This window comes from Lithobates pipiens, unplaced genomic scaffold, assembly GCF_037356315.1.
Source record: "Lithobates pipiens isolate NorthernLeopardFrog02 unplaced genomic scaffold, aLitPip1_a1.2 Scaffold_8, whole genome shotgun sequence".
NCBI classification, from domain to species: Eukaryota; Metazoa; Chordata; class Amphibia; order Anura; family Ranidae; genus Lithobates; species Lithobates pipiens.
Genome location: NW_027507903.1, coordinates 328,486,285 through 328,500,718, shown reverse-complemented (window position 1 = coordinate 328,500,718; position 14,434 = coordinate 328,486,285).

Genomic DNA, 14,434 nt, shown 5'->3' with positions numbered 1-14,434 from the left:
CCATTTACTGCTCTGACTCTGCCCACTGTCCTACTGATGCCATTTACTGCCCTTCTGACAACATTTACTGCCCTACTGACACCACTGACACCATTTACTGCCCTACTGACACTGTACACTGCCCTACTGACACTGTCCACTGCCCTACTGACACCATTTTCTGCTCTACTGACACCATTTACTGCTCTACTGACACTGTCTACTGCTCTACTGACACCATTTACTGCTCTACTGACACTGTCCACTGCTCTACTGACACCATTTACTGCTTTACTGACACTGTCCATTGCTCTACTGACACCATTTACTGCCCGACTGACACCATTTACTGCCCTACTGACACTGTCCACTGCCCTACTGACACCATTTACTGCCCTACTGACACTGTCCACTGCCCTACTGACACCATTTACTGCTCTACTGACACCATTTACTGCCCTACTGACACTTTCCACTGCCCTACTGACACTGTCCACTGCTCTACTGACATTGTTTACTGCTCTACTGACACTGTCCACTGCCCTACTAACACCATTTACAGCTCTGACTCTTCCCACTGCCCTACTGACACCATTTACTGCCCTACTGACACCATTTACTGCCCTCCTGACACCATTCACTACTCTACTGACACTGTCCACTGCCCTACTGACAATGTCCACTGCTCTACTGACACTGTCCACTGCTCCACTGACACCATTTACTGCTCTGACTCTGCCCACTGCCCTACTGACACCATTTACTGCCCTACTGACACTGTCCACTGCCCTTCTGACACTGTCCACTAACCTACTGACACCATTTACTGCCCTACTGACACCATTTACTGCCCTATTGACACTGTCCACTGCTTTTCTGACGCCATTTACTGCCCTACTGACACTGTCCACTGCTCTACTGACACCATCCACGGCTCTACTGACACCGTCCACGGCTCTACTGACACTGTTTACTGCTCTACTGACACTTTTTACTGCTCTACTGACACTGTCCACTGCCCTACTGACACCATTTACTGCTCTACTAACACTATCCACTGCCCTACTGACACTGTCCACTGCTCTACTGACACCATTTACTGCTCTGACTCTGCCCACTGTCCTACTGACGCCATTTACTGCCCTACTGACAACATTTACTGCCCTACTGTCACCACTGACACCATTTACTGCCCTCCTGACACTGTACACTGCCCTACTGACACTGTCCACTGCCCTACTGACACTGTCCACTGCCCTACTGACACCATTTTCTGCTCTACTGACACCATTTACTGCTCTACTGACACTGTCTACTGCTCTACTGACACCATTTACTGCTCTACTGACACTGTCCACTGCTCTACTGACACCATTTACTGCTTTACTGACACTGTCCATTGCTCTACTGACACCATTTACTGCCCGACTGACACCGTTTACTGCCCTACTGACACTGTACACTGCCCTACTGACACTGTCCACTGCCCTACTGACACCACTTACTGCCCTACTGACACTGTCCACTGCCCTACTGACACCATTTACTGCTCTACTGACACCATTTACTGCCCTCCTGACACCATTCACTGCTCTACTGACACTGTCCACTGCTCTACTGACATTGTTTACTGCTCTACTGACACTGTCCACTGCCCTACTAACACCATTTACAGCTCTGACTCTTCCCACTGCCCTACTGACACCATTTACTGCCCTACTGACACCATTTACTGCTCTCCTGACACCATTCACTGCTCTACTGACACTGTCCACTGCCCTACTGACAATGTCCACTGCTCTACTGACACTGACCACTGCTCTACTGACACTGTCCACTGCTCTACTGACACTGTTTACTGCTCTACTGACACTGTCCACTGCCCTACTGACACCATTTACTGCTCTACTGACACTGTCCACTTCTCTACTGACACTGTTTACTACTCTACTGACACTGTCCACTGCCCTACTGACACCATTTACAGCTCTGACTCTGCCCACTGCCCTACTGACACCATTTACTGCCCTACTGACACCATTTACTGCTCTCCTGACACCATTCACTGCTCTACTGACACTGTTCACTGCCCTTCTGACAATGTCCACTGCTCTACTGACACTGTCCACTGCCCTTCTGACACTGTCCACTGCCCTACTGACACCATTTACTGCCCTACTGACACCATTTACTGCCCTATTGACACTGTCCACTGCTTTTCTGACGCCATTTACTGCCCTACTGACACCGTCCACTGCTCTACTGACACCATCCATGGCTCTACTGACACCGTCCACGGCTCTACTGACACTGTTTACTGCTCTACTGACACTTTTTACTGCTCTACTGACACTGTCCACTGCCCTACTGACACCATTTACTGCTCTACTGACACTATCCACTGCCCTACTGACACTGTCCACTGCTCTACTGACACCATTTACTGCTCTGACTCTGCCCACTGTCCTACTGACACCATTTACTGCCCTACTGACACCATTTACTGCTCTACTGACACTGTCCCCTGCCATGCTGACATTTACTGCTATACTGACACCATTTTCTGCTCTACTGACACCATTTACTGCTCTAATGACACTGTCCACTGCCCTACTGACACCATTTACTGCCCTACTGACACCATTTACTGCCCTATTAACACGGTCCACTGCTCTACTGACGCCATTTACTGCCCTATTGACACTGCTCACTGCTCTACTGACACCATCCACGGCTCTACTGACACCGTCCACTGCTCTACTGACATTGTCTACTGCTTTACTGACACTGTTTACTGCTCTACTGACACTGTCCACTGCCCCATTGACACCATTTACTGCCCTACTGACACCACTGACACCATTTACTGCTCTACTGACACTGTCCTCTGCCATGCTGACATTTACTGTTCTACTGACACCATTTTCTGCTCTACTGACACCATTTACTGCTCTAATGACACTGTCCACTGCTCTACTGACATCATTTACTGCCCTACTGACACTGTCCACTGCCCTACTGAAACTGTCCACTGCTCTACTGACACCATTTACTGCTCTGACACTGCCCACTGCCCTACCGACACCATTTACTGCTCTACTGACACTATTTACTGCTCTACTGACACTGTCCACTGCCCTACTGACACAATTTTCTGCTCTACTGACACCATTTACTGCTCTACTGACACTGTCCACTGCTCTACTGACACCATTTACTGCCCGACTGACACCATTTACTGCCCTACTGACACTGTTCACTGCCCTACTGACACTGTTCACTGCCCTACTGACACCATTTACTGCCCTACTGACACCGTCCACTGCCCTACTGATACCATTTACTGCACTACTGACACCATTTACTGCCCTACTGACACTGTCCACTGCCCTACTGACACTGTCCACTGCCCTACTGACACTGTCCACTGCTCTTCTGACACCATTTACTGCTCTACTGACACTGTCCCCTGCTCTAATGACACCATTTACTGCTCTACGGACACTGTCCACTGCTCTACTGACACCATTTACTGCCCTACTGACACCATTTACTGCCCTACTGACACTGTCCACTGCCCTACTGACACTGTCCACTGCCCTACTGACACTGTCCACTGCTCTACTGACACTGTTTACTGCTCTACTGACACTGTCCACTGCAATACTGACACCATTTACAGCTCTGACTCTTCCCACTGCCCTACTGACACCATTTACTGCCCTACTGACACCACTGACACCATTTACTGCTCTCCTGACACTGTCCCCTGCCATGCTGACATTTACTGTTCTACTGACACCATTTTCTGCTCTACTGACACCATTTACTGCTCTAATGACACTGTCCACTGCTCTACTGACATCATTTACTGCCCTACTGACACTGTCCACTGCCCTACTGAAACTGTCCACTGCTCTACTGACACCATTTACTGCTCTGACACTGCCCACTGCCCTACCGACACCATTTACTGCTCTACTGACACTATTTACTGCTCTACTGACACAATTTTCTGCTCTACTGACACCATTTACTGCTCTACTGACACTGTCCACTGCTCTACTGACACCATTTACTGCTTTACTGACCCTGTCCATTGCTCTACTGACAACATTTACTGCCCGACTGACACCATTTACTGCCCTACTGACACTGTTCACTGCCCTACTGACACTGTTCACTGCCCTACTGACACCGTTCACTGCCCTACTGACACCATTTACTGCCCTACTGACACTGTCCACTGCCCTACTGATACCATTTTCTGCTCTACTGACACTGTCCACTGCTCTACTGACACCATTTACTGCTCTACTGACACTGTCCACTGCTCTAATGACACCATTTACTGCTCTACGGACACTGTCCACTGCTCTACTGACACCATTTACTGCCCTACTGACACCATTTACTGCCCTACTGACACTGTCCACTGCCCTACTGACACTGTCCACTGCCCTACTGACACTGTCCACTGCTCTACTGACACTGTTTACTGCTCTACTGACACTGTCCACTGCCCTACTGACACCATTTACAGCTCTGACTCTTCCCACTGCCCTACTGACACCATTTACTGCCCTACTGACACCATTTACTGCTCTCCTTACACCATTCACTGCTCTACTGACACTGTCCACTGCCCTACTGACACTGTCCACTGCCCTACTGACAATGTCCACTGCTCTACTGACACTGTCCACTGCCCTACTTATACCATTTACTGCTCTACTGACACTGTCCACTGCTCTACTGACACCATTTACTGCTCTACTGACACTGTCCACTGCTCTACTGACACCATTTACTGCTCTACTGACACTGTCTACTGCTCTACTGACACCATTTACTGCTTTACTGACACTGTCCATTGCTCTGCTGACACTATTTACTGCCCTACTGACACTATTTACTGCCCTACTGATACTGTCTACTGCCCTACTGTCACTGTTTACTGCTCTATTGACACTGTTTACTGCTCTACTGACACTGTCCACTGCTCTACTGACACCATTTACTGCTCTACTGACACCATTTACTGCCCTACGGACACCATTTACTGCCCTACTGACACTGTCCACTGCCCTACTGACACTGTCCACTGCCCTACTGACACTGTTTACTGCTCTACTGACACTGTCCACTGCCCTTCTGACACCATTTACTGCTCTATTGACACTGTCCCCTGCTCTACTGACACTGTTTACTGCTCTACTGACACCATTTACTGCTCTACTGACACTGTCCACTGCTCTACTGACACCATTTACTGCCCTACTGACACCATTTACTGCCATACTGACACTGTCCACTGCCCTACTGACACCATTTACTGCTCTATTGACACTGTCCACTGCTCCACTGACGCCATTTACTTCCCTACTGACACCGTCCACTGCCCTACTGACACAGTCCACTGCTCTACTGACACAGTCCACTGCTCTACTGACACAGTCCACTGCTCTACTGACACTGTTTACTGCTCTACTGACACTGTTCACTGCTCTACTGACACTGTCCACTGCTCTACTGACACTGTCCCTTGCTCTACTGACACTGTCCCCTGCTCTAATGACACCATTTACTGCTCTACTGACACTGTCCACTGCCCTACTGACACTGTTTACTGCTCTACTGACACTGTTTACTGCTCTACTGACACTGTCCACTGCCCTACTGACACCATTTACTGCTCTACTGACACCATTTACTGCTCTACTGACACTGTCGCCTGCTCTACTGACACCGTTTACTGCTCTACTGACACTGTCCCCTGCCCTACTGACACCATTTACTGCTCTACTGACACCATTTACTGCCCTACGGACACCATTTACTGCCCTACTGACACTGTCCACTGCCCTACTGACACTGTCCACTGCCCTACTGACACTGTTTACTGCTCTATTGACACTGTCCACTGCCCTACTGACACCATTTACTGCTCTATTGACACTGTCCCCTGCTCTACTGACACTGTTTACTGCTCTACTGACACCATTTACTGCTCTACTGACACTGTCCACTGCTCTACTGACACCATTTACTGCCCTACTGACACCATTTACTGCCATACTGACACTGTCCACTGCCCTACTGACACCATTTACTGCTCTATTGACACTGTCCACTGCTCCACTGACGCCATTTACTGCCCTACTGACACCGTCCACTGCCCTACTGACACAGTCCACTGCTCTACTGACACAGTCCACTGCTCTACTGACACTGTTTACTGCTCTACTGACACTGTTTACTGCTCTACTGACACTGTTTACTGCTCTACTGACACTGTCCACTGCTCTACTGACACTGTCCCCTGCTCTAATGACACCATTTACTGCTCTACTGACACTGTCCACTGCCCTACTGACACTGTTTACTGCTCTACTGACACTGTTTACTGCTCTACTGACACTGTCCACTGCCCTACTGACACCATTTACTGCTCTACTGACACCATTTACTGCTCTACTGACACTGTCCCCTGCTCTACTGACACCGTTTACTGCTCTACTGACACTGTCCCCTGCCCTACTGACACCATTTACTGCCCTACTGACACTGTCCACTGCCCTACTGACACCATTTACTGCCCTACTGACACCATTTACTGCCCTATTGACACTGTCCACTGCTCTACTGACGCCATTTACTGCCCTACTGACACCGTCCACTGCTCTACTGACACCATCCACGGCTCTACTGACACCGTCCACGGCTCTACTGACACTGTTTACTGCTCTACTGACACTTTTTACTGCTCTACTGACACTGTCCACTGCCCTACTGACACCATTTACTGCTCTACTGACACTATCCACTGCCCTACTGACACTGTCCACTGCTCTAATGACACCATTTACTGCTCTGACTCTGTCCACTGTCCTACTGACGCCATTTACTGCCCTACTGACAACATTTACTGCCCTACTGACACCACTGACACCATTTACTGCTCTACTGACACTGTCCCCTGCCATGCTGACATTTACTGCTCTACTGACACCATTTTCTGCTCTACTGACACCATTTACTGCCCTACTGACACTGTCCACTGCCTTACTGAAACTGTCCACTGCTCTACTGACACCATTTACTGCTCTAATGACACTGTCCACTGCTCTACTGACATCATTTACTGCCCTACTGACACTGTCCACTGCTCTACTGACACCATTTACTGCTCTGACACTGCCCACTGCCCTACCGACACCATTTACTGCCCTACCGACACCATTTACTGCTCTACTGACACCATTTACTGCCCTACTGACACTGTACACTGCCCTACTGACACTATTTACTGACCTACTGACACTGTCCACTGCCCTACTGACACCATTTACTGCTTTACTGACACTGTCCACTGCTCTACTGACACCATTTACTGCTTTACTGACACTGTCCACTGCTCTACTGACACCATTTACTGCTTTACTGACACTGTCCATTGCTCTACTGACACCATTTACTGCCCGACTGACACCATTTACTGCCCTACTGACACTGTACACTGCCCTACTGACACTGTCCACTGCCCTACTGACACCATTTACTTCCCTACTGACACTGTCCACTGCCCTACTGACACCATTTACTGCCCTACTGACACTTTCCACTGTTCTACTGACACTCTCCACTGCTCTACTGACACTATTTACTGCTCTACTGACACTGTCCACTGCCCTACTATCACCATTTACAGCTCTGACTCTGCCCACTGCCCTACTGACACCATTTACTGCCCTCCTGACACCATTCACTGCTCTACTGACACTGTCCACTACCCTACTGACAATGTCCACCGCTCTACTGACACTGTCCACTGCTCTACTGACACCGTTTACTGCTCTACTGACACTGTCCACTGCCCTACTGACACCATTTACAGCTCTGATGCTGCCCACTGCCGTACTGACACCATTTACTGCCCTACTGACACCATTTACTGCTCTCCTGACACCATTCACTGCTCTACTGACACTGTTCACCGCCCTTCTGACAATGTCCACTGCTCTACTGACACTGTCCACTGCCATATCGACACTGTCCACTGCTCTACTGACACCATTTACTGCTCTGACTCTGCCCACTGCCCTACTGACACCATATACTGCCCTACTGACACCATTTACTGCCCTACTGACACTGTCCACTGCCCTACTGACACTGTCCACTACCCTACTGACACCATTTACTGCCCTACTGACACCATTTACTGCCCTATTGACACTGTCCACTGCTCTACTGACGCCATTTACTGCCCTACTGACACCGTCCACTGCTCTACTGACACCATCCACGGCTCTACTGACACCGTCCACGGCTCTACAGACACTGTTTACTGCTCTACTGACACTTTTTACTGCTCTACTGACACTTTTTACTGCTCTACTGACACTGTCCACTGCCCTACTGACACCATTTACTGCTCTACTGACACTATCCACTGCCCTACTGACACTGTCCACTGCTCTACTGACACCATTTAGTGCTCTGACTCTGCCCACTGTCCTACTGACGCCATTTACTGCCATACTGACAACATTTACTGCCCTACTGACACCACTGACACCATTTACTGCTCTACTGACACTGTCCCCTGCCATGCTGACATTTACTGCTCTACTGACACCATTTTCTGCTCTACTGACACCATTTACTGCTCTAATGACACTGTCCACTGCTCTACTGACATCATTTACTGCCCTACTGACACTGTCCACTGCCCTACTGAAACTGTCCACTGCTCTACTGACACCATTTACTGCTCTGACACTGCCCACTGCCCTGCCGACACCATTTACTGCTCTACTGACACCATTTACTGCCCTACTGACACTGTACACTGCCCTACTGACACTATTTACTGCCTTACTGACACTGCCCTACTGACACCATTTTCTGCTCTACTGACACCCTTTACTGCTCTACTGACACTGTCTACTGCTCTACTGACACCCTTTACTGCTCTACTGACACTGTTTACTGCTCTACTGACACTGTGCACTGCCCTACTGACACCATTTACAGCTCTGACTCTTCCCACTGCCCTACTGACACCATTTACTGCCCTACTGACACCATTTACTGCTCTCCTTACACCATTCACTGCTCTACTGACACTGTCCACTGCCCTACTGACACTGTCCACTGCCCTACTGACAATGTCCACTGCTCTCCTGACACTGTCCACTGCTCTCCTGACACTGTCCACTGCCCTACTTATACCATTTACTGCTCTACTGACACTGTCCACTGCTCTACTGACACCATTTACTGCTCTACTGACACTGTCCACTGCTCTACTGACACCATTTACTGCTCTACTGACACTGTCTACTGCTCTACTGACACCATTTACTGCTTTGCTGACACTGTCCATTGCTCTGCTGACACTATTTACTGCCCTACTGACACTATTTACTGCCCTACTGATACTGTCCACTGCCCTACTGTCACTGTTTACTGCTCTATTGACACTGTTTACTGCTCTACTGACACTGTCCACTGCTCTACTGACACCATTTACTGCTCTACTGACACCATTTACGGCCCTACGGACACCATTTACTGCCCTACTGACACTGTCCACTGCCCTACTGACACTGTCCACTGCCCTACTGACATTGTTTACTGCTCTACTGACACTGTCCACTGCCCTACTGACACCATTTACTGCTCTATTGACACTGTCCCCTGCTCTACTGACACTGTCCACTGCTCTACTGACACCATTTACTGCCCTACTGACACCATTTACTGCCATACTGACACTGTCCACTGCCCTACTGACACCATTTACTGCTCTATTGACACTATCCACTGCTCCACTGACGCCATTTACTGCCCTACTGACACCGTCCACTGCCCTACTGACACAGTCCACTGCCCTACTGACACAGTCCACTGCTCTACTGACACAGTCCACTGCTCTACTGACACTGTTTACTGCTCTACTGACACTGTCCACTGCTCTACTGACACTGTCCCCTGCTCTACTGACACTGTCCCCTGCTCTAATGACACCATTTACTGCTCTACTGACACTGTCCACTGCCCTACTGACACAGTCCACTGCCCTACTGACACAGTCCACTGCTCTACTGACACAGTCCACTGCTCTACTGACACTGTTTACTGCTCTACTGACACTGTCCACTGCTCTACTGACACTGTCCCCTGCTCTACTGACACTGTCCCCTGCTCTAATGACACCATTTACTGCTCTACTGACACTGTCCACTGCCCTACTGACACTGTTTACTGCTCTACTGACACAGTTTACTGCTCTACTCACACTGTCCACTGCCCTACTGACACCATTTACTGCTCTACTGACACCATTTACTGCTCTACTGACACTGTCCCCTGCTCTACTGACACCGTTTACTGCTCTACTGACACTGTCCCCTGCCCTACTGACACCATTTACTGCCCTACTGACACTGTCCACTGCCCTACTGACACCATTTACTGCCCTACTGACACCATTTACTGCCCTATTGACACTGTCCACTGCTCTACTGACGCCATTTACTGCCCTACTGACACCGTCCACTGCTCTACTGACACCATCCACGGCTCTACTGACACCGTCCACGGCTCTACTGACACTGTTTACTGCTCTACTGACACTTTTTACTGCTCTACTGACACTGTCCACTGCTCTACTGACACCATTTACTGCTCTACTGACACTATCCACTGCCCTACTGACACTGTCCACTGCTCTACTGACACCATTTAGTGCTCTGACTCTGCCCACTGTCCTCCTGACGCCATTTACTGCCCTACTGAAAACATTTACTGCCCTACTGACACCACTGACACCATTTACTGCTCTACTGACACTGTCCCCTGCCATGCTGACATTTACTGCTCTACTGACACCATTCTCTGCTCTACTGACACCATTTACTGCCCTACTGACACTGTCCACTGCCTTACTGAAACTGTCCACTGCTCTACTGACACCATTTACTGCTCTAATGACACTGTCCACTGCTCTACTGACACCATTTACTGCAGGACTGACACTGTCCACTGCCCTACTGAAACTGTCCACTGCTCTACTGACACCATTTACTGCTCTGACACTGCCCACTGCCCTACCGACACCATTTACTGCTCTACTGACACCATTTACTGCCCTACTGACACTGTACACTGCCCTACTGACACTATTTACTGACCTACTGACACTGTCCACTGCCCTACTGACACCATTTACTGCTTTACTGACACTGTCCACTGCTCTACTGACACCATTTACTGCTTTACTGACACTGTCCACTGCTCTACTGACACCATTTACTGCTTTACTGACACTGTCCATTGCTCTACTGACACCATTTACTGCCCGACTGACACCATTTACTGCCCTACTGACACTGTACACTGCCCTACTGACACCGTCCACGGCTCTACAGACACTGTTTACTGCTCTACTGACACTTTTTACTGCTCTACTGACACTTTTTACTGCTCTACTGACACTGTCCACTGCCCTACTGACACCATTTACTGCTCTACTGACACTATCCACTGCCCTACTGACACTGTCCACTGCTCTACTGACACCATTTAGTGCTCTGACTCTGCCCACTGTCCTACTGACGCCATTTACTGCCATACTGACAACATTTACTGCCCTACTGACACCACTGACACCATTTACTGCTCTACTGACACTGTCCCCTGCCATGCTGACATTTACTGCTCTACTGACACCATTTTCTGCTCTACTGACACCATTTACTGCTCTAATGACACTGTCCACTGCTCTACTGACATCATTTACTGCCCTACTGACACTGTCCACTGCCCTACTGAAACTGTCCACTGCTCTACTGACACCATTTACTGCTCTGACACTGCCCACTGCCCTGCCGACACCATTTACTGCTCTACTGACACCATTTACTGCCCTACTGACACTGTACACTGCCCTACTGACACTATTTACTGCCTTACTGACACTGTCCACTGCCCTACTGACACCATTTTCTGCTCTACTGACACCCTTTACTGCTCTACTGACACTGTCTACTGCTCTACTGACACCATTTACTGCTTTACTGACACTGTCCATTGCTCTACTGACACCATTTACTGCCCGACTGACACCATTTACTGCCCGACTGACACCATTTTCTGCCCTACTGACACTGTACACTGCCCTACTGACACTGTCCACTGCCCTACTGACACCATTTACTGCCCTACTGACACTGTCCACTGCCCTACTGACACCATTTACTGCTCTCCTGACACCATTTACTGCCCTACTGACACCATTTACTTCCCTCCTGACACCATTCACTGCTCTACTGACACTGTCCACTGCCCTACTGACAATGTCCACTGCTCTTCTGACACTGTCCACTGCTCTACTGACACTGTCCACTGCTCTACTGACACTGTTTACTGCTCTACTGACACTGCCCTACTGACACCGTTTACTGCTCTACTGACACTGTCCACTGCTCTACTGACACTGTTTACTGCTCTACTGACACTGTCCACTGCCCTACTGACACCGTTTACTGCTCTACTGACACTGTCCACTGCTCTACTGACACTGTCCACTGCTCTACTGACACTGTTTACTGCTCTATTGACACTGTCCACTGCCCTACTGACACCATTTACAGCTCTGACACTGCCCACTGCCCTGCCGACACCATTTACTGCCCTACTGACACCATTTACTGCCATACTGACACTGTCCACTGCCCTACTGACACCATTTACTGCCCTACTAACACCATTTACTGCCCTATTGACACTGTCCACTGCTCTACTGATGCCATTTACTGCCCTACTGACACCGTCCACTGCTCTACTGACACCATCCACGGCTCTACTGACACCGTCCACGGCTCTACTGACACCGTTTACTGCTCTACTGACACTTTTTACTGCTCTACTGACACTGTCCACTGCCCTACTGACACCATTTACTGCTCTACTGACACTATCCACTGCCCTACTGACACTGTCCACTGCTCTACTGACACCATTTACTGCTCTGACTCTGCCCACTGTCCTACTGACGCCATTTACTGCCCTACTGACACCATTTACTGCCCTACTGACACTGTACACTGCCCTACTGACACTATTTACTGCCCTACTGACACTGTCCACTGCCCTACTGACACCATTTTCTGCTCTACTGACACCATTTACTGCTCTACTGACACTGTCTACTGCTCTACTGACACCATTTACTGCTCTACTGACACTGTCCACTGCTCTACTGACACCATTTACTGCTTTACTGACACTGTCCATTGCCCTACTGACACCATTTACTGCTCTACTGACACCATTTACTGCCCTACTGACACTTTCCACTGCCCTACTGACACTGTCCACTGCTCTACTGACATTGTTTACTGCTCTACTGACACTGTCCACTGCCCTACTGACACCATTTACTGCCCTACTGACACAATTTACTGCCCTACTGACACTGTACACTGCCCTACTGACACTGTCCACTGCTCTACTGACATTGTTTACTGCTCTACTGACACTGTCCACTGCCCTACTGACACCATTTACTGCCCTACTGACACCATTTACTGCCCTCCTGACACCATTCACTGCTCTACTGACACTGTCCACTGCCCTACTGACAATGTCCACTGCTCTACTGACACTGTCCACTGCTCTACTGACATTGTTTACTGCTCTACTGACACTGTCCACTGCCCTACTGACACCATTTACTGCCCTACTGACACAATTTACTGCCCTACTGACACTGTACACTGCCCTACTGACACTGTCCACTGCTCTACTGACATTGTTTACTGCTCTACTGACACTGTCCACTGCCCTACTGACACCATTTACTGCCCTACTGACACCATTTACTGCCCTCCTGACACCATTTACTGCCCTACTGACACTGTCCACTGCCCTACTGACACCATTTACTGCCCTATTGACACTGTCCACTGCTTTTCTGACGCCATTTACTGCCCTACTGACACCGTCCACTTCTCTACTGACACCATCCACGGCTCTACTGACACCGTCCACGGCTCTACTGACACTGTTTACTGCTCTACTGACACTTTTTACTGCTCTACTGACACTGTCCACTGCCCTACTGACACCATTTACTGCTCTACTGACACTATCCACTGCCCTACTGACACTGTCCACTGCTCAACTGACACCATTTACTGCTCTGACTCTGCCCACTGTCCTACTGACACCATTTACTGCCCTACTGACACCATTTACTGCTCTACTGACACTGTCCCCTGCCATGCTGACATTTACTGCTATACTGACACCATTTTCTGCTCTACTGACACCATTTACTGCTCTAATGACACTGTCCACTGCCCTACTGACACCATTTACTGCCCTACTGACACCATTTACTGCCGTATTAACACGGTCCACTGCTCTACTGACGCCATTTACT